Genomic DNA, 26,125 nt, shown 5'->3' with positions numbered 1-26,125 from the left:
GTAACTAGGTTTCGGGGTTCAGGTTACCTGACAGCAGCTGGCATTTCTCTGCCACCTCCAAGTCACCTGCTCTCCCCTCCCTGTGGCTTCTATTTCTTTGAGCTGGGAGGGGCCGTTGTGGAATCTGATTGAGACTCAGAGCTGGAGGACACCTACCTCAGGGGAGCCAGGGCGAGCCCCTCACCCCGCTCCATGGACCAAGTGGCGGGCCTGGGTCCCACCCCACCTGGAGACTGACATCTCCGTGAGGGGAGCCATCACCTTTCCTTCTGTCCTGTGAGAGTCCCATCTCATTTTTCTTGCTCCTGAAGAGTGTTTCTGCATGTAAGTAAGGAGGTGGTGAAGGCAAGAAGGGGGAGTGTTGAACCAGGGACCCAGGGCTGCCCAAAGTTGCTGCAACTTCCGAATGAAAGAAGAAAAAAAAAATCTCTGAGTTGTGGTGAGGAGGGCTGTTTCAGAAAGAAATGAATTGGGATGAGAGTGGGGTGGTGGGTGTGGAGAGAGAGAGACAGAGAGAGGGAGAGGGAGCGAGAATGAGAGTGATTTATGGTATTCTGAGAGCAAAAAGTTAGCTCTGGTCCCTTGCCACGGCCTGAGAATCTCCGTATCTCAATCTCTCTCACTTTTCTCGCTCCTCCTGCCCCACACCCCTCTCCCTCTCTGTCTTCTTTTGCTTCAGTGGTTTGTGTTATCATTTGCCAAGCTCCTTGGGACTTGGTGTGTACTTCAGCCCCAGCTCTAAGTCTTCCCCCGACTCCAGGAATGGTACACATAAACCACTGAGAATGGAGCCCTCCTCACCAGAAACAGCACACGGGCTTCTGCTCAGCCTCTGTGGCCTTGGACCAGCTCTTGGGATGGGCTCCTGTCTGGAGACAGGCACCCCCACAGCCTGCCTCACAGACACTGGCCCGGCCGGCCTAGGGAGCCTCTACCTCCCAGGGGAACTGGCAGGCCATGCCCACCGTCACCCCTCACCCTGGGCTAAGCCAGGTCCAAGGCACAAGGCTTCTCTCCCTGGGGACCAACCACACAACTCAGTGACCTTGAGAAAGTTATTTTTGTCTCTACAGACTTCCCTTTCTCTGTTTTAAAATAGATCAGAGACTTAACGCTGCTTAATTCATAAAGAAGCTGCATGGAAAAAGACTGACTTGTCCTGAAGTGTTTTGGCTTCCTGAGAAGAGCCCAAGGTTCCAGGAAACCTCCTTGAGCCACAGAGACGCATGCGCGCACAGACACATGCACGATGCACAGGTCAGCCCCATGCTCCCTTCGCACCACACCCATTCCCAGACGGGGCTGGAGCGCCGGGGACGGGGACGTCGTTTGTGCACTAGTGGATCCCCGTGCAAAGTAGTGCTTGGAATAAAGTTAATGCTCAATAAATATGTATTGAATGAATGAGCTTGACAAATACTGCCTGTGTCCCCTCCCTGTGCCAGTCACCATGCCCTCAAGTTGCTCACGGTCCGGGAGAGAGACAAGCACGTAAACAAATACAGCCAACACAGAGTGAGTGATAAGGGCCACCAGGACAGAAGAGAATGCAGGGCACGGGAAGGCTCAGAAGAGAGAGTTTGGCTCTGCCCTGTGGGGGGCTGGGGAGAGAGGGGTGTGGAGGTTCTGAGCATTGCAGGAAAGGTGGGATTTCATCAGTTGGACAAGAGGGGCAGGGGCTGGTGGCAGATATCTTCCAGCAGAGGGAAAACATGTTCAAAAGCACAGAGCCCTGAACCAGCATGGAAGAGTCATGACACCCACGAATAGTCCCTCCCTGGAGCTGGACCACAGGAGGGAAGCAGAGCACTAGGAGATGAGCAGGGGAGGCTGGAGGCTGGACAAGGAGGGCTGGATCCTGTAGGTCATTGTGTCTCAATACTTTCAAGTGATTCCTATACTAAGCTTCAACATTCTTCTTGGACCCTTAAAATGTAATAGTCTTACTCATCTCTCTGCTGATTGAGAGACTGTATAAACATGACGGGTGTACAAAACCTCCACAGTAACTCTGAGACTCCCCCCACCCCCGTGCCTGTCTCCACATCAGCGTCTGTATGTTGGAAAGCATTACTTAGGAGGACCGTTTAATTTATCATTCAAACTGGTTCACTTTGGGGAGTGAAAGGGGTCACTATGAATAACTGCACCAGGGCAACAAGCAAGAACTAGGACCATTCTGGGCAAATCAGGATGTCGGGTCACCCTAGCTAAAGGTCTTAGGCTGCATTGAAGGGTTTTATAGAGGTAAACAGTGTGATCAGATTCATGTTATTGGAATTGAGTTACTGTCTCACTTTCATTTCTTCACAGAACAGAGGGAGTAAGAGGATAAGGATGGTTCAGATGTTCTCGGAGGCCCTTTCCAGCTTCGGCACTCTATAAATCTGTTTGGTAGGCATTTGAACAGTGAGAAGGGTTGGATAAAACATAACCTCAAGGAAGTTTTGGGGGTGGACTGCAATTCAACCTAAACTGTGAAGATCCATACCAATATCCTGTGTTTTTAGTTGAAACCCAATGAATGTACCCAAGAAAAACACTCCCAAGGAAACTCCACTCATCCCCCGATCCAGGAAGGGAAAGGCGATGCCCATGAAAACATTCCATTGAAATTAAAGCCCTGCTGCCAATCAACCTCTCCCACAAGTCCTAGCCCTCCCTCCCTCCTCCTCCTGACTCTGGTAGCAAGCAGGTGAGATGTGAGTGGATCTGTGTAAGGATGTGAGCATGAAATGCTTCAGTTAGTGCGGTCGGCTCAACTGCCATAACAACCCTCTCCCTCTAAAAAACACTCTCTCAGAAAAAAAATCTTCATGGCTCTTCATTGCCTAGAGAATTAAGCACAAACTCTTCAACTTCCATTTCAAGATCCTCTACAATATGAAGACAAGCCACTTTCTTCATGCACCTTTTCTTACAATCTAATTGGACTTTGTGATGACCACACTTTATATTATTCTCTCTAGGTGCTAACTCAGGTTATCTACACCCTACTTCAAATTTATATCAAATTTATATCAAAATTATATCATTAAATTTCATCTCTTCCATGAAACTTGTCTTTCCTCCTCCCTCTCTTCTTTTCTTTCAAGTTACTTAAACACTTGCCTTTCAAGATACATATATACTATACTTCTAAATAAAGGTATAATTAATGAGTGCTGGTATCTATCTCTGAATCCTCTTTCCTAAGGAACTGATAACAAGTGTGGTTTAAAGAAGTTTAGATTCGCTTCTATGTGTCCCACAGTAGGCTATTTATGTCCAGTTTGGAGATGCAAAGGAAGTAGAATTAGCCAAACACTTTTGAAAAAGAACAAAATTGGAGGATTACAGTATCTGATTTCAAGACTTATTTGAATGCTACAGTAATCAAGACAATATGACATTTGTGTAGCAATGAGCAAATAGGTCAATGGAACAGAGAATCCAGAAATAGACCCCACATATATAGTCAACTGATTTTTGACAGACAGGTGAAAACAATTTAATGAGGAAATATTGATCTATTCAACAAATTGTGCTGGAACAGTTGGATGAACAATGCAAAAAACCAACAAAAAAAGACCTTTGATCTATACTTCACGTCACATTGAAGAAAGAACCCAAAACAGATCTTAGTCTAAATATAAAACCTAAAACTATAAAACTTCTAGAAGAAATATAGGAGAAAATCCTTGTGACCCAGGGTTAGGCAAAGATTTCTTAGATACAACACAAAAAAGCGTAGTACATTGCAAAAAATTAATAAATTAGACTTCACCAAAATTAAGAATGTCTCTTCAAAAGACACTGTTTTGAGAAATTAAAAAAGAATAACACTGGTGAAAAAGAGAAAAAAGAATTTGGAGAAAATATTTGCAAATCACAGATTTGATAAGAGAACTGTATCCAGATTATATAATGAACTTTCAAAACTCAATAATAAGAACAAAAAAACCAATTACAAAATGGGCAAAAGAGTTAGACTCTTCATCCAAAAAGAATATGGATGGCAAACAAGCACATGAAAAGATGTACATTCTTAGTCATCACGGAAATGCCAATTAAAATCACAATGAGATATGCCCCCATGACACACCCACTAAAACCAGTCAAATACTAAAAAGGCTGACTGTATTAGGTGTTGGAAAGGATGTGGAGTAACCAGAACTCTCACACACCACTGGAGAGAATGTAAAATGGTACAACCACTTTGGAAAGCAGCTTTTTAAAAACTTAAACCTATGCCTAACGTATGATGCAGCCATTCCACTTCTAGGTATTTACCAAGAGATAGGAAAGTGTACATCCTTACAAAGACTTATCCATAAATATTCAAGGCAGCTTTATTTGTAATAACCAAAAACTGAAAACAATACAAATGTCTATCGATAGGTGAATGGATAAACAAATTGTAGTATATCCATACAATAGACTACTGCTCAGCAAGAAAATGGGAAAACTTGTTGACCTATGCAACAACATGGATGAATCTCAGAATAGTTATGCTGAGTGAGAGAAGTCAGAAAAAGAAGAGTACATCCTCTATGATTCCACTTATATAAAATTCTACAAAATGCAAACCATAGTGACATAGGCAAATCAATAGCTGCCTAGAGACTGGGGGAGAAGGGCAGAGAGGGTGCTGGAGAGGACAGAGAGGGATCACAAAGGGAGAAGGGGAAACTTTTGAGGGTGATGGATATATTCACTATCTTGATTGTGGTGATGGTTTCCTGAGTGTACACATGTGTCAGAGCTTACCAAACTGTACACTTTTTTACATACATTTTTTAAATTGAAGTATAGTTAATTTACAATGTCGTGTTTCAAGTATATAGCAAAGTGATTATATGATAGGAAACATATATATATATGTTCTTTTTCATATTCTTTTCCATTATAGGTTATTATAAGATATTAAGTGTAGTTCCCTGTGCTATACAGTAGGTCCTTGTTGGTTATCTATTTTATACACAGTAGTGTGTTAATCCCAAATCTCTAATTTATCCCTCCCCCACCTTCCCCTTTGGTAACCATAAGTTTGTTTTCTATGTCTGTGAGTCTGTTTCTGTTTCATAGATAAGTTCATTTGTGTCACATTTTAGATGCCACATATAAGTGATATCATATGATATTTGTCTTTCTCTGTCTGACTTACTTCACTTAGTATGATAATCTCTAGGTCCATTCATGTTGCTGCAAATGGCATTATCTCACTCTTTTTTATGTACCACATCTTCTTTATCCATTCATCTGTTGATGGACATTTAAGTTGTTTCCATGTCTTGGCTATTGTAAATAGTACTGATATGAACCAAATTGTACACTTTTTTTTTTTTTTAATTTATTTATTTATTTATTTATGGCTGTGTTGGGTCTTCGTTTCTGTGCGAGGGCTTTCTCTAGTTGCGGCAAGCGGGGACCACTCTTCATCGCGGTGCGCGGGCCTCTCACTACTGCGGACTCTCTTGTTGCGGAGCACAGGCTCCAGCCGCGCAGGCTCAGTAATTGTGGCTCACGGGCCCAGTTGTTCCGCGGCATGTGGGATCTTCCCAGACCAGGGCTCGAACCCGTGTCCCCTACATTGGCAGGCAGACTCTCAACCACTGCGCCACCAGGGAAGCCCTGTACACTTTTAATATGAGTTTATTTTATGTCAAGAATCCCTCATTAAAGCTTAATTTTCAAAAATAGACATATTTCTAAAACCTAGGAGCTCAGAGTCATGGTCTCACTGAAAAGACACCACTAGAAGAAGAGAAGAGTTTTCATTTGTTTGTCTACTTTGTTTTAACTGCATCGAGTCCAGCATCCTCCACAATCTGGCCCAACAAACTTAAAATGGACTGCTGTTCCCACAAAGCTTCCATACCGGCTACTGGACCATCTGGGTGGGAGGAGGGGTAAATATCTAAGTCTGATTTCTTGAGACTTGCACCAAATGCTTCTGAACCACAAGTGGTCCCCTGGGATAGGATTGAAGGACTGGTCCCCAGGGCCTTAGAACTGAAAGGGGTTTTTGGGGTCTTCTGGTCCCATCTCCATCCCATGTGGGAATCCCCTCCACTTTGGAATAACCATCATTTCCCCTCTGACAATATCTTCCAGGATGGAAAACTCCACTATTCAGGAATAGGATGCAAGTAGCTACATTCCAACAGGAAGAAACCAGAGGAGGACAAGAGGAAGTGAGAGAGCTGTCCTCTTGACCCTGAAACCCATCAGGATCCCTATCCTTTCTTTCAATGTGGTTCCTTAGGAATCTTAAATTTGGGAGGAAATCAACATCTTTTCGATAGACAAATACATTTCCGTTGCCCTGTGATGGAAGAGGGATGGGGAGAAAGGGAGATAAATGAATTTGAAAAATGAGACTTGAGTTGCCAACAAATTCTTTTAAAAAGGAAAACAGTTTGCATTTCTGACCCCATGGGCTATTTCTGTTTGATTGGAGTGGTTTATACGTTAGTTAGCTCCAAAGAATTTTGAGCACATCTCTTAATGTTTCATTGTCTTGGCTTTCCCAGTTTTGTGCATTTAAAATCAAGAGCCTGGGCTTGCCTTTCTCCTGCTCAGCAAGGCTCATAAGAATACTGGATCTGGGGAGAGAAAAAAGCTCTGTACAGAAAGACCAGGGCTGTGTCATTTCTATTTCTCCTTGACACCTTTTCAAGCTTGGTGATTTCGGCTACTTCTCTGAAGGGAATAATCTTTTAAGCTCTCCATCCAATCTGTTCTCAGACAGGAGTTTAAACTCTCTCCCTTTCAAAGTTTATCAGACAGATCTACAGAGACTTCCCGGGAGGATGTTTACAAAGGACTTTGAGTGTTGCCAAGAAAAGAGAGAACGAGAAAGGTAGGGTTTCTGAAGGGCAGTTTCAGAGGCGGTGAGGTTAAAACATAAAAGGACCTTTCATTCTCTTACTAACAGGTTGTCCTAAGGCCAGTGGTGGGCAAATCAGTGTGCGACAGGGGCAGATGTCTTCCCTGTTGGAGAGGGTCCTCATCATCACTTGAGCCAGTGGAATTTGCTTCTTAGGGTAGACTTGCTCTCTCCTGTTGCAGAGTTGGAATTATTCCAGAGATTAAAGCTCATAGTTCAATTTCCCCTCACTCCTCTGCTTCTTTTAGAATCACTTTATTTCTCTGGGGGTTCTTCTTAAAAAGCGATGTCATGCTTAGTAACAGTATCAGATCGACATGACTGTGTAGCAGTAATCGTGTAAGAATAAATTCTTCTCCACTGGGGAGAGGAGAATTCTAGAACACGGTAATCACCATATCCAATAAATCATGCGATACAGGCACAGTGCATTTGGAGTATGGCTTCAGTAATATCAGAATTATTTAGAAATTGTGTACCTATTCAGGTATTTGCAACCCTGAAGGTCCCCAACTGTAGAAATCTAAATGCATTTGGTTTTTTAAGTTTGGATTCATTATGCGAGAAATTTCTCCCCATATTTAAACATATGTTAATACAAAGTTAGGTCTGGAGAATAACTTCTTTTAATGTATTACTTAGGTGTTTTTTAAAAAAATTCTATAAAAACAAACACTTCTACAGCCAGTCTTAAGAAACAATTTTTCTCTCTGATCAAGATGTCTTCATTTTATCCAGTAAAAGATAAGTTTTCATCATCATAATCAAGCAGAAGAGAAATGATTCCCAGTGAGCTGCACGGCAAGTTGGGTAATGGTAGTTAATTTTAATTAACAAGCTCTGTTTTTGAATTGTTAATCACCATTCCTTTCATTTTAGTCAAGACGAAAACTAAATGGGTTTCCCCCCCTCCCTCTTCAATGAACTATTACATTTCAAATGTCTTAGGAAAAGAAAATGAACTTATGCCATTCGTCATAAAGCTGAGGTCTTCAACTGTAGGAAGAAAGACCTTGTTACGCATGGCAACGTCCTTGTGTGATGAAAAAGAAAACCTAAAAGATCTTCCAAAGAGTATCCACTGCAAAGTGAGTGGGTGGGAGGGCTGTGTGTCGGGAGAGAGGAGAGGAGGGTTGGCATTCAGCAGGAAATTTCCATGTGGGCCCAATAGACAGGGAAATCATAATATTAGGTACAAAGCTCTAGCCTTCAAGTCATGTAACATTAACATGAAAAATTGGGAACCAAATTTTATGTTTCATGATACTGCTTTCAACACAGCATGTTGCACAGCAGGCGAGCACACACACACACACACACACACACACACACACACACACTTTCTTTTTGGCCGCATCATGGGCTTGCAAGATGTTAGTTACCTGACCAGGGACTGATCCCGGCCCTTGGTAGTGAAAGTGCAGAGTCCTAACCACTGGACTGCCAGGGAATTCACACACTTTTTTTTAATTAGTCTTTATTTCTTAGAGCACTTTAAGTTCAGAATATTTTTTTTTAAAGAAGAAAAACCATGGGTCTCTACATATTGCCAAGAAAGACCTCTAAGAACAAAGAGTAGCAGTAAGATTATTGAGAATTAAGCAAAATCTTAGAACAGGCTTCATCGATCTAAGTTACTTCTACCCACCACTGGGTGGTAGTATGATTGAAACCTTCATTCCCAGGTAAACTGTCCTCAAATCTCCCCCACTCTCCTCAGGTCACTGATGTCACCAGCTGGGACGTGTGTTTGTGTGTGTGTTTGTGTGTGTCTGTGTGTGTGTGTTTCCTTTGAATCAACAGAATGCTGTCCTGACTGAATGTGATCTGCAGCCATCATGACAGAGGGTATTGTTCTGCCCTTTTCAATCAATGGTTTTCCATCCAGAGGACAGAGGGGTGGCTTAGAAAGAGGTCACCACGGGGCATGTGGCCTGCATTATGGTCCTGGGCTTGTTTTATGACACCAGAAGATATGCATAGTCAGCCCAAAGGAAAGAAATCAAAGTCTTTCAATTAAATTTTAAACATACACATGTCCATGCCACTGCCCCACTGAAAGTCAAGAACCTTACAGTTGCCTGGTGTAAAGGATCTCAAACTTGCGTCAAACCCCTCTGAGCTACAAGTTCGGAAAGATTTTTGCCTGTCAGTGTGTTACTTTCATTAAATCATAATTGGATTTCTCATTTTTCATTAATTAAAACTACTAACAATAACAGCTGCCTTTAATCAAGGGCACACTATGGACCACCCCTAACAACTCTGCGACGTGGATGTGATTATCGCCCTTATTTCACAGGCGAGGACACTGGGGTTCAGAGAGATCAAGGCGCTCCATCAAAGTCATCCGCTCAGGAAGTGGATGAGCACGGCGTGACCCCAGACCTGTCTTCCCGTCAAAGCCCAGGTGATTCATCACAATTCTGTTTGGCCCAGCAGAGCCTCCGGTTGCAGGAAGCAGTCCCCGGTGCACCCACACGGCCAAGAGCAAAGGAAGGGGGCATCCTGTGGACACTACAACCCCTATCCAGGCAAATGCGGCATTCCCGGCAAGCTCTCGGAGATGCTGAAAATTGTTCACAGGCCTCTTCTCATCTTCCCCACCATTAACACCTTGATCCCAGAAGTCTGTGGGCTCAGAGATAGAGAATCACTTGCTAAGTCCCATCCCCTCACCTAAGAGACAGTTTGATTTTCGGTGGGGCTGTGCAGTGGATATCTGTTCCAGGACACGGAAAGTGTGCCTCCCAGCCCCTTCCACTGTTGGAGACCCCCGGAAGAGGAGAAATGGTATACAGGCTTAGGCATGACATGACTCCTTATTTTCCTTATTATTATTATTTTTTCCTCTGCAAAATTGCTTTCCCTGGGATGCTATTCCTCACTGCCCAAGAAGTAAAGTCTTCAGCCTTGACTAACAAATATTGGAGAATTCTACTGTTCTTTTTTAAAATAATTCCTTCAGTTGTATGACGTTATGAGCGTGTGATCTGCTTGCTGTCTCTAAGATTTCGGCGATACCACATGCTGACTGGTGCTGGCCATTTTGAAACAATCTGGGACCTAAACCTACAGGCCAAGAAAGACAAAGAGAGAGCCGGGCCATCAATCATTAGCAGATGTCCTGAAGCTGCTTTCTCACACTGCAGAGGTGGGAGTGGGGTCGGGCAGAAGAATGGGAACATTTAAATAGATCTTACTGGGACTTAAAAAATGAATTAGTACCATTAGATCTTTGAGACAAGCTGAGTCGATGTTGAAAATAATATTTGAAGAACACCACGAACCCAGCTTCTCTTTCAGGTGAAACGGCCCAGGAGCTCACATTTCTGTTGACTGTTAGCTGCTGGGGGCCTGGCCTGAGCCTATTCATCTCCGTGTCCCCCAGTGCCTCATATACAACTTGGCAAGGAAATACGGGCTTTATTACTAAAAATAAAGTCCAGAACCTCCAGAGTTGGCACTGGAAGAAGACTAGCTAGGGAGCAAGATGGGGGTCTGGGGAAGGCAGCTCCAGGGAACCTCATTCCACATAGGACTCGCCTTCTCCTTGGAGTGGTACCACTCTCACCTCCATGATGGTCTCAGGGAAGGGCTGGACTTCCTCTAATCTGTAGCTTCAACCATGTTTCTAGGCGAGGTCTGGAGCCTGCTGAGGGAGGCAGGAGCATTAGAAAAGACTGCACCAAGGGAAAAGAAAATCCACAAGAGGGAGGTAACTAGATCCAGCGAGTCTTGAGAATCTGGCTTTAAAACATGGCTTTACATATCAACACCTTGCCGGTCACCGTGGGCCCTTTTCCCTGCCTCTGTGTGGCAGAGAACATATTTCACCCACATCTCCCAGCAGGGGTGCCTTAAGCCTCCAGAATTCTCCATGTCTGCTGCCCGAAGACATTCCACTTAAGTAATTCAGAAGTTTTACAAGCATTACAGTCAAATCTATACTTTTTATAATATAGTTAGAAATATTTTTAATGAAAGAAAGAACTGTACTATATTAGTACAAGGAATTCTACTATATTAACACATCGGAGACCACTAACGGAAATCTATAACTCATTTTAGGGCTGACTTTAGAATAAAAGTTGCTACCTCTACATACTTGAGGAGTGTCAATTGACGGCAAAGCCACCCTCAGAAAAATTTCCCATTTGCAACCCGGACATGATGTAACAAAATAAATTATGGAAATTTATCCAATGCAGAGGCTCATAAGACAGGAACTGGCACCCCATTCTCCAATTTCAAGATTTTATGTTGGTCAAGACAAACAGCCTCTTGTTGAGTTGATAATTAATGTCATACATTTGAACATAGAAAATAGGTTTATACCAACGAAACACCACTTTTATTTGTTTTATATATTGGGTTCCACCTCAGATTTTATTTTTTTATTATTATTATTTTTTAAATTATTTATTTATGTATATGTATGTATGTATGTATTGGCTGCGTCGGGTCTTCCTTGCTGCGCGCGGGCTTTCTCTAGTTGCGGCGAGCGGGATCTACTCTTCGTTGTGGTGCGCAGGCTTCTCATTGCGGCGGCTTCTTTTGTTGCAGAGCACGTGCTCTAGGCGCGCAGGCTTCAGTAGTTGTGGCTCGTGGGCTCTAGAGCGCAGGCTCAGTAGTTGTGGCGCACGGGCTTAGTTGCTCCGCGGCATGTGGGATCTTCCCGGACCAGGGCTCGAACCCGTGTCTCCTGCATTGGCAGGCGGACTCTTAACCACTGCGCCATCAGGGAAGCCCTCAGATTTCATTTTTTAAAAAGACTTCTGTGTCTTAAAAAGTTTGAGAGCCCCTCCCTAAAGCACTTAAAGGAGGTTGAGCCTTTTCGCCTGCTCCCAGGGATCCTGAGAGTCACCTACTCACAGACTTGTCCCTATGCTTTGGAGGACTGAACAGGAAAACCGGGTCTCAAGGCAATTCAACCAGGAGGCACTTGAAGCGGGGAGGGAGCTGAGGGAGAGGGGGGTGGTTCATGAAGTCCTTTGCTGACTCCCCACTTCTCTCCTTTACGGTGGTTTTCTTGGGTCTGGGGAACCATTTTTCTTTTCTAAAGCTGAAGGATGCTGTCGGTTGGTCCACCATACCCCAGCATAAACTGAGGGGAACAGCCATCAGAAATGCTTTAACGGATAAATTTCTTACACACAACAGCCCAGCAACTGCCGAGATTATGACAACATCTTTGCACATCAGTGGCAAAGGGCCCTGCAGAGTGACCTAGACCAAGCTGGCATTTACCTATGAGGACACTGAGGCCCAGAGAGGGAAGCAACTTACCCAAGGTCACACCACGATGCTCCCTCCTCTCTCCATGATGCCCCCCCATGTCCTCACTCGCGATGGGGATCAGCTCTAAGGTGAGAGGGTTAACCTTCATTCTGAAAGATGTTAGTAGTGATTTATACTTTTAAATGTGGCTAATGGTAGAAATAAAATGGTAATGAGAAAGCAACATAGGCTTTCAAAGTAACTTCACCAAAGCGAACATTAAACCTGATTTGATCACACCCATTAGAGATTTCAGCTGAACATTAAAGGCATGTTTCTTGGGAATTTATCTGATGGATGTGGCAGGGTCAGCTGCTAGGGATAAAGAACCATCTCTGAAATGTTCAACTAGATAAATTTTTATCAATTACAGGTATAAGAGAATGTGAAATGCTACACATAAATCAAATTATTTCTAAAATGAAGCAGCTATTTTTTAAAATTCTTTTTCATAATGCAAGTCATTTTACCTTTATTGGCCTGTGTAATAAGTAAAAAGGTGCTTGGGGAGGGTAGATTTTATTTATTAATTGTTTCAGATGTTGGGTTTTATAAAGTGAGAGACACCTATATGGAGAGCTTTAAGTTTGGAAGGTACCTTACAGACTATCTAGTCCAACTCCTTCATTTTCTGAATGAGGCAGCTGTGGTCCAGAGAGGGGAAGGGACTGTCCCAAGGTCACACAGCAATCAACATCAGAGCCAGCACTACAAAAACACCTCCAGATCCAGGTCAAGGCATTATTTGATTAATAGCCAGCAGAGCTTCCTGTGCTGTGAGTTGCAGGAACAAGATTCCAGAACTGAAAACACAAAGGCGCACAGTCTACTTCCTTTATGTCACTTTTTTTCACTTTTAAAAATATAATATTTTTACTTATTCAATTTTCAAAAAATTTAAAAATGGTATGCAATAAGGCACATGCAATTAAACAAGGAAGGAAGGGGGAGGGGAAAGAGGGAGGGACGGAGGGAAGAAGGAAAAAGGAAGAAAGGAAAGAAAGAAAGCAGAAATCAGAACGTGTATATCATGCACACACTTATGTATGCTGTGTGTCTGGTCTTGGGCGGCAGTCAAGGAATACCTATTTTGAGTGAAATCAAAATCTCTAATAAGATGGTCACTAAAATTGATTTAGATCTGAGTTTCCTGGTCATAAAGTTTTCATTTGTTTATTTATTTCCCAAGAAATCTTCACTAGAGGTATAACTAGAGATTCTCCCTTTCTCCCCCCCAATCCCATCACATCTCCCTACACACCAGCCTGAGAGCCATGGAACAGAGCTGCAGCACTTGGGAGCTAAAGGCTCCACTAAGGCCATCCCTCCAGCTGACTGAGGGACAACTGGAAGCCCAGGGAGGGAGGGAGTTTGCTATAGTGATGGTGGAGTCCAAGAAAACTTACATCTGAGTTTCAGGGATGTTAATGATTTTTTTTTTAATTTTTTAGACTTGTTTTTACAAATATCCCCAGGTGCACAGCAATAGACAGCATCCCTGATCCCTAGCCACCTCCCCAAGAACCTTGAGCCTGATGGTCACGGAACGCTTTACTCCCATGGTGTTTTAGTTACAACATTCTTTCATGCCTGGCATGTTCCATGGAACCACAGCTGATGTCTGTGAGGCGAGAGGACAGAAGAGGAAATTGGGCCTCGAAGAGTCAGATTCCACCCAAGTCAAGCTGCTGGTGGATCAGCTCCGGGCTGTGAATCAGGCTCCTGGAGGCAAGTCCACTCTTTCCTCTCCACCCTGTGGCCTCGGTGAAAAAGCAAACAGCAGACAGTGACAGAGGAACTAGGGCATCCCACTGCCCACTGACAGAGCCCCGATTAGGACACCGGGATAGCTAGTTAGGGCGCCAGCTCCATGGTCCAAGTACCATGTCTTATAAGCATTAAACATCTAGTACAAGGGGATTTAAGTGAAATAGTTGTTTTAAAGGGATATGGTATTTTTTCAAGGTAAAGCATTCAAGGACTTTGTGTTTGAAGTTTTACAGAACACTAAGGGTACCTCAACAGATGACTGGCAAACCTCATGATCACCCAGGGGCTTCTGGGCATCAGGTTAACACTGTTCATGATTCAAGGGAATTAAGACAAACTTCAAAATGAGATTCACCAGGTCTTGAGGAGGTAAGAACCGAGGGAGGCGTAGGTAAAAGTAAAGCAATTGTCAAGCATGGGAAAAAAAAAAAAAAGAATAATTCTGTAGTCAGAATCCTACTTCTGGACCTGAGCCATAAAGTTTAAAATAATAATAATAATAGTCATAGTAGTAATAGTAATAATAACCTGGCATCCTGATTCAATTTAAGTATGAAATCCAGTGTCCACAGACAGCTGCTGAGCTAGGCGCATCCTGCCGGGGCATCCATGAACACATTGTCAGAGACGCAGGATAACTGGAAGCAGAGAGGGCCCAGCTGGGCCATCCCCCCCAACCCCCTGCCCAGCCCCTGTTTGAATTTGCAATGCCAGCGGTTAGAAAAAGTGTCTGCATCTTGTAAACACAGCAAATTTGATCTGGAAATCATTGAGAAAACATAAACACGGAGCCTCGTGTGGTCATGTTTACACTGTTCCAGCCCTGGTGAAAGATGAGCCCGTTATGGAAGGATTGGTTTTTTTCAAAGGTGCTTTTTCTTTTTAAAATGAAAATCCCAAGTACACATTACCATGAAGACCAAAGTCCTAACAGAGACACCATAAGTACGTGAACAAGTGTTGCTTAAGCAGGTAATAGACATAATGTGACATTTATGCATGTCTTCTGCAATTGCAGAAACTCTCCTTTTCCAAAAATCAATTATTTTTGAAGTGGAAATTTACAGTACACTACTGGAGCAGTTTCTAAACTATATCTTTAGTTAAGAATATGGTTTCATGGGGGACTTCCCGGGTGGCACAGTGGTTAAGAATCCGCCTGCCAATGCAGGGGACACGGGTTCGATCCCTGGTCCGGGAAGATCCCACATGCCATGGAGCAACTAAGCCCGTGCGCCACAACTACTGAGCCTGCGCTCTAGAGGCCGCAACCCACAACCACTGAGCCCATGAGCCACAACTACTGAAGCCCGTGTGCTGCCACTACTGAAGCCCACGCGCCTAGAACCTTTGCACCGCAACGAAGAGTAGCCCCCGCTCACCACAACTAGAGAAAGCCCACGTGCAGCAACGAAGACCCAAGACAGCCAAAAAAAAAAAGAATATGGTTTCATGACTATTTCATGTTTCCCAAATCCATTCTAAATTTGCAGTAACATGGACCAGGAATTTAGTCCAGTTCCTTCATTTAACCAATAAATAGAGACACAGATGGAGAAAGTGACTTATTTAAGGTTACAGAGATTTTTAGTGCCAGAGGCAAAAATAAGACAGTGATTTCCTGATTTCTACTGGTTCTTTCAGGATATGTCTCTTTCAGGTGTTGCTATTTATGTAACATTTTTGTCCAAGGGCATTTATTAGATATTGTGTTCTATATGGAGCAGGTAATAGGTTTTATTCCACAAACACGGGCATGAAAGAAATGCCACATGATTTTTCTAAAAACAAATGAATTCTGATTAGGAGCATCCAGTTCATTAGGTTGGTGGAGAAATTTACCCATTCGGTCATGAGTGAATGGGACTCATCCTGGAAGCGGCATTGGGACCATCCACCTGGGGGCCATGGAAGGGGCCCAAGGTTTGGAAGTGAAGCAGCTGTAAGGGCCTCTGGTTATTGATGTCTTTATAGTCCAAGGTCCCTACAGGCCGTCAGCTCACCTGCTCCTGGGCTGTGGCCTCTGCAGAAGATGGGGGACCCTGGGCTCACCGAGGCTCTGCCTCTACCCTGGGGCCCTGGGAGAGAAGAGAATAAGGGCCCAGAACCCCAAACTGCTTCTCTTCTACGTCTGGGAGAACCTCTCCAGCCCACTCTCCCCTCTCGTCCCCTTCTCTCCCCTTCTGCTCCCCAGCCTCCCCTGCTGCCTCCTTCTCCTGTCAGCACAATCCTCTCTAAAGTCAGGCCAGAAATGGGGAGAGAATGATCTTGAAGAACTCCTGGTTTCAATCCTACAGCCCAAAGAGTCCTGAAACAAGGAAACCCAAAGGCTTAATTATCTACCTAGAATGAGAGGGGGAAAAATACAGTAAGAACAAAGTCCAAGTGGATATCTCAGTAAATTTTCCTGCCATTTGTACATGCCAACTTTACCGTGCAGAATTCCAATCCTTTCGCAATGAAAACAATAACACACTTGTACAACATCTGATGGTCTACAGGGCACTTCATACTCACTAGCTCGTTGCATCCTCAAACACTGCAAGGTGGGTCTTTGTTACCCCATTTTACAGGTGAGGAGACCAAGGCTCAGTGAAGTGAGGAGATATTTGTGGTTCTTTTTTTCCTGGTTCTGAGAAGAGGGTGGCAAGCCATGCATGTCAAATATCCTCTGAACTTGGCCGAACTCTCAGTAAACCCACACCTGTCAATACCACTCCATGATATATTTCCTCCTTCCCCTCTAAACAGCCGAATGAACTTGGGTGAAACACCAAGGCTTTCAACATTCTTCTGGTGTGAGCTCCATTGTTTTTGTTCATTCAGCTTCAAGGTTAAAAAAAACAAAAGACCAAAGATCATAAACAATCTCCCTATTTTTGTTCCTTCTCAGCATTTGAAGGTTTTGAAAAGAAATCCAGTGAATGATAAAAAGAATTGTTAAATTCCCTAAGGCTATTTGGTTGAGGTCTTTGTGCCCTGGTACCAAGACACCTGAGACTGTGTCCTCAACCTCATCTGTCTCCACATGCCCAGCCTGATTCACACCTCCAACAGGGCCGTGGCACTGACTGGTGTCAGCTTCCTCGTCTCTCTGGAGAAACAGGCTGCAAACCTACGAAAGCTTCCTCAGTCACTGATATGTTCTGAATGTTTGTGTCCCCCCAAAATTCACATGTTGAATCCCTAATGCCCAATGTGATGGTATGAGGAGGTGGGGCCTTTGGGAGGTGATTAGGTCATGAGGGTGGAGCCCTCATGAATGGGATTGGTGCCTTGATAAAAGGGACCTGGGAGTGTGCCCTTGCCTCTTCCTCCATGTGAGGACACAGTAAGAAGACGACCATCTATGAACCAGGAAGCAAGCCCTCACCAGACACCAGATCTGCTGGTGCCTTGATCTCAAACTTCCAGCCTCCAGAACTACGAGAAATAAACTTGTTTGTTAGCCTCCCACTCGGTGGTGTTCTGTTTTAGTGGCCAGGCCAAACTAAGAGAGTCATTCATAGCATCCAGTCACTCAGCAAACATTTACCGAGCAGCGCGATGTGCCAGGCATTGTTCTAGGCATGTGGATATGGTCACAACCAAAACCAAGTCCCTGCCCTCGTGGAGCTCCTGTTCTGGGGGAGGGAGGGCATGACAGATGGTGAATAGAAATAAATAAATAATACCTCAGGCGATGATAGGGGCATGAAGAAATTACAGCAGGGTAAGGGGGGGATCTTCTTCTAGAGAATAATGTCTCCAGAAGGGCCTGGGTACATTTAGCAAGGACTCAGACCTCATCTCTGCTAGGTGTGTGAGCAGGCAGGGAGCATGCAGTATTAGCACAGATGTGCCCTGGAAGCTGTAGAGGGCTGTGCCCATCCACAAAACTGCCAGGACACAGAGGCCATCCAGCCTGGGGCAGGTTGGCGGGGGGTGCAGCTCCAGGTTGAAGTTCACAGCCATTTCCCCATCCCCCACCCACTCTCAGCGTGGCCTTCCCTACCTCACTTCACCTCCCCAGATCCAAGGGTCTTCGTTTATAAAATGGGACACAGCAGGCTGAAAGGTCTCTCTTCCATTCATCATTTTCCCCTAGGACTGCATTCTCTGAGACTTTTATTCCACTTTCTGTCATTTTATTTTTGATTCTAACTAGTTAAATCCGAAAATGACCCAATGAATGGCCGGTAGGCCTGGTCAAAGATCTGCCTCGGGAAAGGATGGGACATTCCTTCTCCAGCAGAGGATGAAATCAGCCATCTAGAAATCAGAGCTTTTTGCACAAACTCTGGGAGGGACAATGTAAGAAAGTAGCCAAGAGAATTTTGAAAAAGAACAATGAAGGAAAGCTTATCTCACCAAACACCACAACATCACAACGTAGCTAGGACATTTTCAACCATCTTCCTGTAATGGTGCAGGAATTGGTAGACACCCATGAACTCGAGTACCTCCGTAACAGCTGGGAAATGGCTACTGACCCGAACCCCCTGTGTGCCCTGCCCACCCGGCCCCCCATCCTCTCCCTTGGGACCCCCAGGACCCTGCTTCAACACTGCAGGCTGATGGCCAGCATCTGTGCTGATTGGCAGATGTCATTTAATATGTTTAATATCTCATCACCCCCACCACACCCAGCACTCCCAAACTCTGTTGGTGGTGGTTTGTCCTTTTGAAAGTATAATATAGTTTGGCAGTTTCTAGCAAAGTAAAAGTATGCATACCTTTCGGCCCAGCAATTCCACTTCAGTGATTTTTTTTCTACAACATATTTTACATACACGAAACACTGCAGAGATGTTTCTTGCAGTCTTATTTATAATAACAAACAAACAACAAATCAAAACACCACAGAAATCATCTTAAAGCCCAACAATGGAAGCCTGGTTAAGTAGTAGTTCATCCAGGGAATACCGTGCAGCTATTTCGATGAAGACCTCAACAAACAGCCCTAAACTCTGCAGCAGTTCATTGGCTTATTTAGTGGAGAAGTCCACACGGAGGGAGGGTTTCGGATTCCGTGTTTCTATCATTCTCTTAGCTCACCCTCCTCCATGCATTACCTTCATGCTCTGCTGGCTTCTCTCAGAGCCGACAAACTTCAATAGCCCTCCCAGGCCTGACATCTGCACACAGAGCAGCTCAGACAGAGGGACAGAGGGGTCTGCTCTTCCTGCGGTCACCCAGGAACATCTTGCCCCTCCCCGAGACTGGAGTGATCCCAAGCTCACTGCTGAGGCTGATACCAACCAGGCTCATCCCTAGAACTAGGGAAGAGGTCAACCCCACCCAAATGCCAAGGATCCTCCCCAAGGGGGAAGGGGCAGAGTGGATGGGCGGGGGCAACCACAGTACCTAGCATGGCAGCCATGAAAAAGAAGAAGGTGCATCTCTACTTGTAATGACATTGGAAGCTCTTCATAATACATCATTAGGTGAGAAGATCAAGGTGCAGAACAACATGCAGGGTATGACCCCACTTAAAGTAAAAATGTTACTAACTAATATATTCATAAATGTACCAATAATTGTATGTAAATTCTGGAAGGATAGAGCCAAACCATTGGTAGAGATGTCATCTGGGAGTGGAGTGAGCAGGGTAAGATTGTGGTTAGGGTAGGGGAAAGGGAAGGGCGGGGCTTTTGTTTCTAACTCTAAATTTATATTTTGTTCAAATTTTTAAAATTAAATAATAGTATATTGTATAGATTTAAAGTGAAACAAAAAGCAGTATTACTTGGCTAGGCCATGGCCGTCTTTTCACTAAAGTTTCAACTCTAGCGTCCCTCTAAGATGTGACCTTGTCTGACTCTCTAACATCTGCTCCAGGGCCTCCACGTTCAGGCAGGCAGGCAGGCTGTGCACTGCACAACTCAAGGGGGAACCATCACACAGTGCCCTGTTGATTGTGAAAGTTGGGACTCGTCCTCTCCAGAAACTCTTCTCCACCACTGACCTCATGCCATCACATGTTCTCTGTTCACCATTTCTTTTTTTTTAATTTATTTTTGGCTGCGTCGGGTCTTCGCTGCTGTGTGTAGGCTTTCTTTAGTTGCAGTGAATGGGGGCTACACTTCGTTGCAGTGCGCGGGCTTCTCATTGCGGTGGCTTCTCTTGTGGTGGAGCACGGGCTCTAGGCACGCAGGCTTCAGTAGTTGTGGCACGCAGGCTCAGTAGTTGTGACTCATGGGCTTAGTTGCTCCGCAGCATGTGGGATCTTCCCAGACCAGGGCTCAAACCTGTGTCCCCTGCATTGGCAGGCAGATTCTTAACCACTGCGCCACCAGGGAAGTCCTGTTCACCATTTCTGAGATACGCAATGTCCTTTTGTTCCCCTTTACATACACTGTCCCTCTCTTAGGAAAGTATCTCTTCATTTTCTCCAGCCTTAAACTCTTACTCTTTCAAGACCCAGTTCAAGGGGACTTCCCCGGCGGTCCAGTGGTTAAGACTCAGTGCTTCCACTGTAGGGGGCGTGGGTTCGATCCCTGGTCAGGGAACTACGATCCCACATGCTGTGTGGCACGGCCAAAAGATTTAAAAAATAAAATAAAATATGTCCACAAGTTTAAAAAAAAAAAAGACCCCGTTCAAATATCTCTCTTCTTCAAAGGTCCCCCAGCACAATTTCTTTATTTTGTCCCTACCACTATGACTTCTCCTACCATATTGGTTTGTAATTTTCCCAGTGAACTCCTGGGGACAAAAACTTAATGTTATATTCATTTGGTTTCCTCAGAGTGCATTGTGTGTAACATGAACAAGGGGATCAGTGAACGAACACCAGTAGCAACCCTAGAACCTTGATTTTTAACTTGATTGTCCAAAAGGCTTTCACTATTCGACTGATGCTTCTCTCAAACTGTTCTGCAAAACATATCCCTTAAAAGGTTAATCTGAATTTTAAGATGAGATTCAATGGACAAATATTAGGAGAATGTTGCATTATGGTAAGAGTTTCTTTACCTACTCAGAGGTTTTAATATGCTAATAATTATTTTGAATCACCAAGGAGGGGAAATAGGAAACCAGTTCTAAACTTGCTTGATCACTGACCTACTTTTTCACAAATACCTATTCTCTCAAGAGATCTATTGTTATTTTGGGTTGGCCCAAAAGTTCGTTAGGGTTTTTCTGTAAGATGTTATGGAAAAACCCAAACGAACTTTTGGGCCAACCCAATTCTTTCTCTATACCTAGTTTCCATACTCCCTAACCAAGCAAAAGCGAACCAATGGTTTCATACATTAGTAAAAGTAAAGACAGAGGGAAGGTTGGGGCCAAACATTGGAGGACTTGCAATGTCGAACTAAGGATGGGTTCTAGTTGGTTGGCAGTAGGGAGACCCTGGAAAATGTCAAGTTGAGGCTTTGTGTTTTAGAAAGTCACCCTGGAGTCACTGGGGAAAAAGGATTGTTAGGGAGCCGGGGTGGATGAAGCAGGAAGACAAGTTAGGAGGCTGTTGATGTATCCTGGCGAGAAGCAGTGGTGGCCTCGTATGGAGTGGTGGCAGCAGAATTGAGAGAGGGACAGAGAGACAGAGACAGAGAGACCCTCAGAAAAAGCTGTAAGGTGGAATTAGCAGGATTTAGGACTTGGTCACCAACTAAATTGCCTCAGAGAGTTGGGAGGGTTTTAGGTGAAGTTGAGACCAGTGTGCAAAATTGAAGGAAGAGTCAAAAAAACTCAGTGATCAAGATAAATACCATTTTTATGCCATATTTTTAAAATAAAAATGAATGCAAAATATTCATGATGTATAAAATATGAAAAGTTTCAATAAAGACAAGATCTCTTACAGAGTTTTTCCTTCTGCTTCCATCTGCAATACGGCCGAGCAGTCATACTGAAGGTGGGAGGGCTCCCAGTTTACAAAATTGTGGTGCTTTTAAAAAGTCAGTGGAGGAGGAATTGGTTTGGAGTAGAAGTTAGTGGGTGCCATTTTGGCTGTTACCGGTATGTTCAGACCCCTCAAGCTGCGGCTGAGGTCCATCCAGTGTAGGAAGAAAAAGCCATCTCTGAGACTGTGTGGTGGAAGAGGGAGAAGAGAGTTTCGATTCAGCATGGAGACCATCAAGTTCACTCTCTTCTCAAAATTAACTGTAACCTTTACTTTGCTTCCCACATCAAACGGAATGCTTCGGGAGGAAGTTCCCTGGCAGAGCCCATTGCTTCAAAAGTTCAAATTGTGCAACATACCATCCCAGACCTTCACTCCAGTGTCTTAACCAGGGCTGTGATCATCACAATGACACTCTTGTATTCGTTCATTCACCAGTTTCTGCTTCTCCTTTCCTCTTCCCTCTCCCCTCCTCTCTCCCTCCCCTCCCCCCTCCTTCTCCTGCTGCTGCCAGCTCTAGGGTAGGAGATGAGAAAGAGGAGGAGGAGGGAGAGAAAAGTGACAACACTGGAGGATGAAGGGAAGAGACAGGCTGACAGGAAGAACGGAGAGAAAAGAAAAAGAAGGGAAAAAAAGAAGGTGAGAAAGAAGCAACGATACTAAGGTCACTGGTTTTCTAAATTATACATAAACTATTTCCTGTGAATGTTAGAGCTGAAAACTGCATCCCCCAGCCCCACAGACTACAGTGACAAACAGAGGAGTGATGACAGATTAAACTTTTTTTTAAAATCCAGGGCACAGAGCTGCCCTCAACCGATGCTCCCAACAAGCACCCTGACTAGAGGGACAGGGAGGGAGACGCCTCCTGGGCACAGAAGTGGTGCTTGCGCTCAGCTTCGCAACTCCTCAGCTGAATTCTACAGATGCTCGTGAAGTTCCAGTGAGGACAAATATTCTAAGGATTAGTGACTAAAAGAAATAACTGCTTTCTCTTCTTTGAAAAAGAGGGAGAGAGAGGAAGGGAGAAAGGAAGGAAGGGAGGGAGGGAGGAAAGAGAAAGAGAGGGAGGGAGGGAGGGAGGATGGAAGGAAGGAAGGAAGGAAGGAAGGATGGAAGGAAGGAAGGAAAGGAAGGGAGGGAGGGAGGAAAGGAAGGGAAGGGAGGGAGGGAGGGAGGAAGGAAGGAAGAAAGGAAGGAAAGGAAGGGAGGGAGGGAGGAAAGGAAGGGAAGGGAGGTAGGGAGGAAGGAAGGAAGAGAGGAAGGAAGGAAGGGAAGGGAAGGAAAGGAAAGGAAGGCAAGGGAGGGAAGGAGGAAAGGAAGGGAAGGGAGGGAGGAAGGAAGGAAGGGAAGGGAAGGAAAGGAAAGGAAGGCAAGGGAGGGAAGGAGGAAAGGGAAAGAACGAGTTCACCAGTAATGACATCGTTGCTACTGTGAATCTCAAATTTAGCTATAACGACCAATCTTGGACAAACACACCAGACAAGAGAAATGAGCTGGAGGACGCTGAGCCGGATGGAGCGAGTTGGGCAAGGAACTGAGTTTCTTCCAAGTGAGGTTTTGGTGACGTGAATGCGGCCACCGTAAGAGGCAGCTTCCCTGTAATACCAGTGTGCTGCCACTCCCTGTCACTGCGGGGCCATTCCTCAGCCCTGCAGTCAGAATCGCACACATACAGTAGCAGGCGAGAGGTCCCAGTCTTTGTCTTGGACTCAGGAGACCCCCGCCTAACTTATCAGATGACCTTGAACAGACCATGACCTCTTTCGGGAATTCAGTTTTCACATCTACACATTGAGGGTGATGATGTGGGAGTAGATTTCCACGTCCTGTGGTTCCCAGATATATATCCACCAAGCAGCCACATCAGATTCACCAAAGGTGGGATGAGGGGCGGGGGCACTTAAACACACCTTCGGGGCCAACCCCCTAAGTCTGATTGCACAGGTCCCGGAGCCACCAGGCTGGTGCTGATAACTAGCCATGTTAGGTAATCGCTGGACTTAAATGATCTCTGCGTCCCTTCCGGTCCAGAGACAACCACTGAAAAAGGCTACTGTAAATTACATCAAAGTCATTGGGGATGGAACTTCCTTTCAAAGGGTATGGAAAAAGAGGACAGGACAGCTCACAGATTTAAGAAGATTAAAAAAAATAATGCTCATCATGGGAAATCCAATCCACATAAATAAACAGAGTGGAAAAGGCAATTTTTAAAAAACATTTCCCCTCAACTTCAACTCCTTAAATCTAATCTATGTGCGGTGTAGGAGGGTCAAAGAGGGAGGCAAATCTCTATCTTGAAAGTGATTTATTGCGGAGGTCACAGCGGCCCCTGTTTGGGCCTGTTACAGTTCGCTAAGCTCCACTAAGCTTAGGTATTAAGGGATCCTTCCTTGGAACATTTGTGTAGGAGGAAGGGAGGAGGCTTTTTTCTTTTTTTTTTTTTTTTAGCTCTGGAGCTGCCTGAGGCCTCATCTAAATCTTGGGACCCAACACTGTTTGTCTTCCTTTTCTATCCACATTGCTGATGGCCCAGGCCTTCTCTGCCCCATTGCTCAGTGTTTGTTTATGGCAGCGAAGTAGAAAATTGTAATGTCTGTCATTGTTATTGGTTTGCTGATTGTGTGACCACCTGGTTTGCTGGCTCCAGGACAAAGGCAGTAAGTCCCCCTTTAAAGCCCAAGCTGTGTGCTTTAGGAGTAGGAAGAGGGGAAGGGAACTGTCTGCGTGTCTTTTGTTTGTGTCTGTGTGTTGTTTTGTAAAGAATCATTCAAAGCTGAAATTAGTTTAATTAAAACAATAAATCCCCTTTAGCACACTCTTTGTGGCACAAGTTTGCACTAGAAGGCCTTCTTTTTTGCAAGGAATTGCCCTGAAACTGAGGAATTCCTCCATAAACAACTTTATCCTTGATAGGCCGTGTTGGAGTTAGATGTGTCGTTTCCAGATGTTTTCCAAAGGGCCCTGTGCCCTAGGGTCCACTAACTGCTTTGAGACATCCCTCTGGTCTGCAGAGACCCCACAGCTGTTTGAGCAGAAAATTATTTTCTTTTAATTTCATATACTGCCACATTCAACATATGCACCTTTCATCCAGAGAGGCCGCTAAGATGTTCAAAGGATTCAGAATTACCGACCCACCCCGCTACCCTCTGGAGCCATACACATCAAATATTTAACATCTGTACTGCTGTACCACCCAAAAGTTTTAAATTGAAGGAAGATGTGTTTCTTGCACTAAGTTACCAAAGGAATTTTCAGAGTAGAGCTCAGTTACCTAGGCTGGCCAGGACATCACTGCAGGAAAACCTTTCTATTGGGTTTTCCTTCTAATATTTTTCTAAGCGCTGGAGGACTGTGAATGTTCAGCCCTTCCCTCTGCATCTTGCCCAGAGACACCACAAGCAATATCTGGTTGCTAGCATTTAACTGGCTCTGGTATGGTAATACCAATAATAACTGGTTTCATTGGGTGCTTACTATACACCAGGCCTTGAGTCCAATGCTTAATGTACATGATTTCATTTATTCCTCATAGCAACATTATTAGGACTATATAGTAGCAATATCTATTTTATAGAAGAAAAAAATATATGAGACTCCAAGAGTTTGGGTGTCTAGTGAAAGATCACAAAAGCTGGTAAGGTAGAGTTTGAATCCAGGTTTGTCTGACTCGGTGCTCACAGTCTCAGCCATTAGGCCCTGTTGTCCTAATGCTACATGTCACTGAGGTCAGCTGCCTTGTCACCCAGAGCAGTGCATCTTACCAAGAAAGAACCTGCCATGTACAGAGCTGTGGAGTAGGGTCAGAAGTGAGGTAGAGAGATGAATAATCAATGCCTGGCCCTTGCTAAATTTGCTAACAGAGTGACCAGCAGTCCCAGGCTTTCATCCCAGATGTAATAGGCAGAATTCTAGGAGGACTCCCCAAATTCCAAGCCCCTGCTGTACACACAGCCTCACCCAGTTATTCAATCAAACATTAAATTTAGGTATTGCTATGAGGGGATTTTGCAGGTGTAAATAAATTGACTTTAAGATAGGGAGATTAGCTGGGTGGGCCTGACCTTATCAAAGGAGCCCTTTAAATCCAGGTCTGGAGGTCAGAGGGTGAAGTCAGAAAGATTTGAATTACAAGAGGATCCAATGAGGCTTTGAAGACAGAGGGGATCACATGGCAAGGAATATGGATAACCTCTAGGAGCTGAGTGGCCTCCAGCTGACGACTGGCAAGGAAATGGTGATCTCAGCCCTGCACTGCAAGAAACTGAGTTCTGCCAGCAATCTGCATGAGCTTTGAAAATGGATTTTTACCCAGAGCCTCCAGATGAGAACTCAGCCTGGTGGACACCTGAATTTCAGCCTTTGAG

General features: G+C 44.5%; 1 long non-coding RNA gene across 1 annotated transcript; it reads left to right on the top strand.

Moving 5' to 3' along the window:
* The first annotated feature begins 1,234 nt into the window (after nt 1–1,234).
* LOC133093422 (uncharacterized) lies at nt 1,235–9,276 on the top strand. The gene is made up of 3 exons (XR_009701270.1): nt 1,235–1,257; nt 2,314–2,394; nt 9,174–9,276. It is a non-coding gene; the product is annotated as an uncharacterized LOC133093422 (long non-coding RNA).
* The last annotated feature ends 16,849 nt before the right edge of the window (nt 9,277–26,125 follow it).

This window comes from Eubalaena glacialis, chromosome 6, assembly GCF_028564815.1.
Source record: "Eubalaena glacialis isolate mEubGla1 chromosome 6, mEubGla1.1.hap2.+ XY, whole genome shotgun sequence".
Lineage (NCBI taxonomy): Eukaryota > Metazoa > Chordata > Mammalia > Artiodactyla > Balaenidae > Eubalaena > Eubalaena glacialis.
This window is presented reverse-complemented; position numbering and strand designations above follow the sequence as displayed.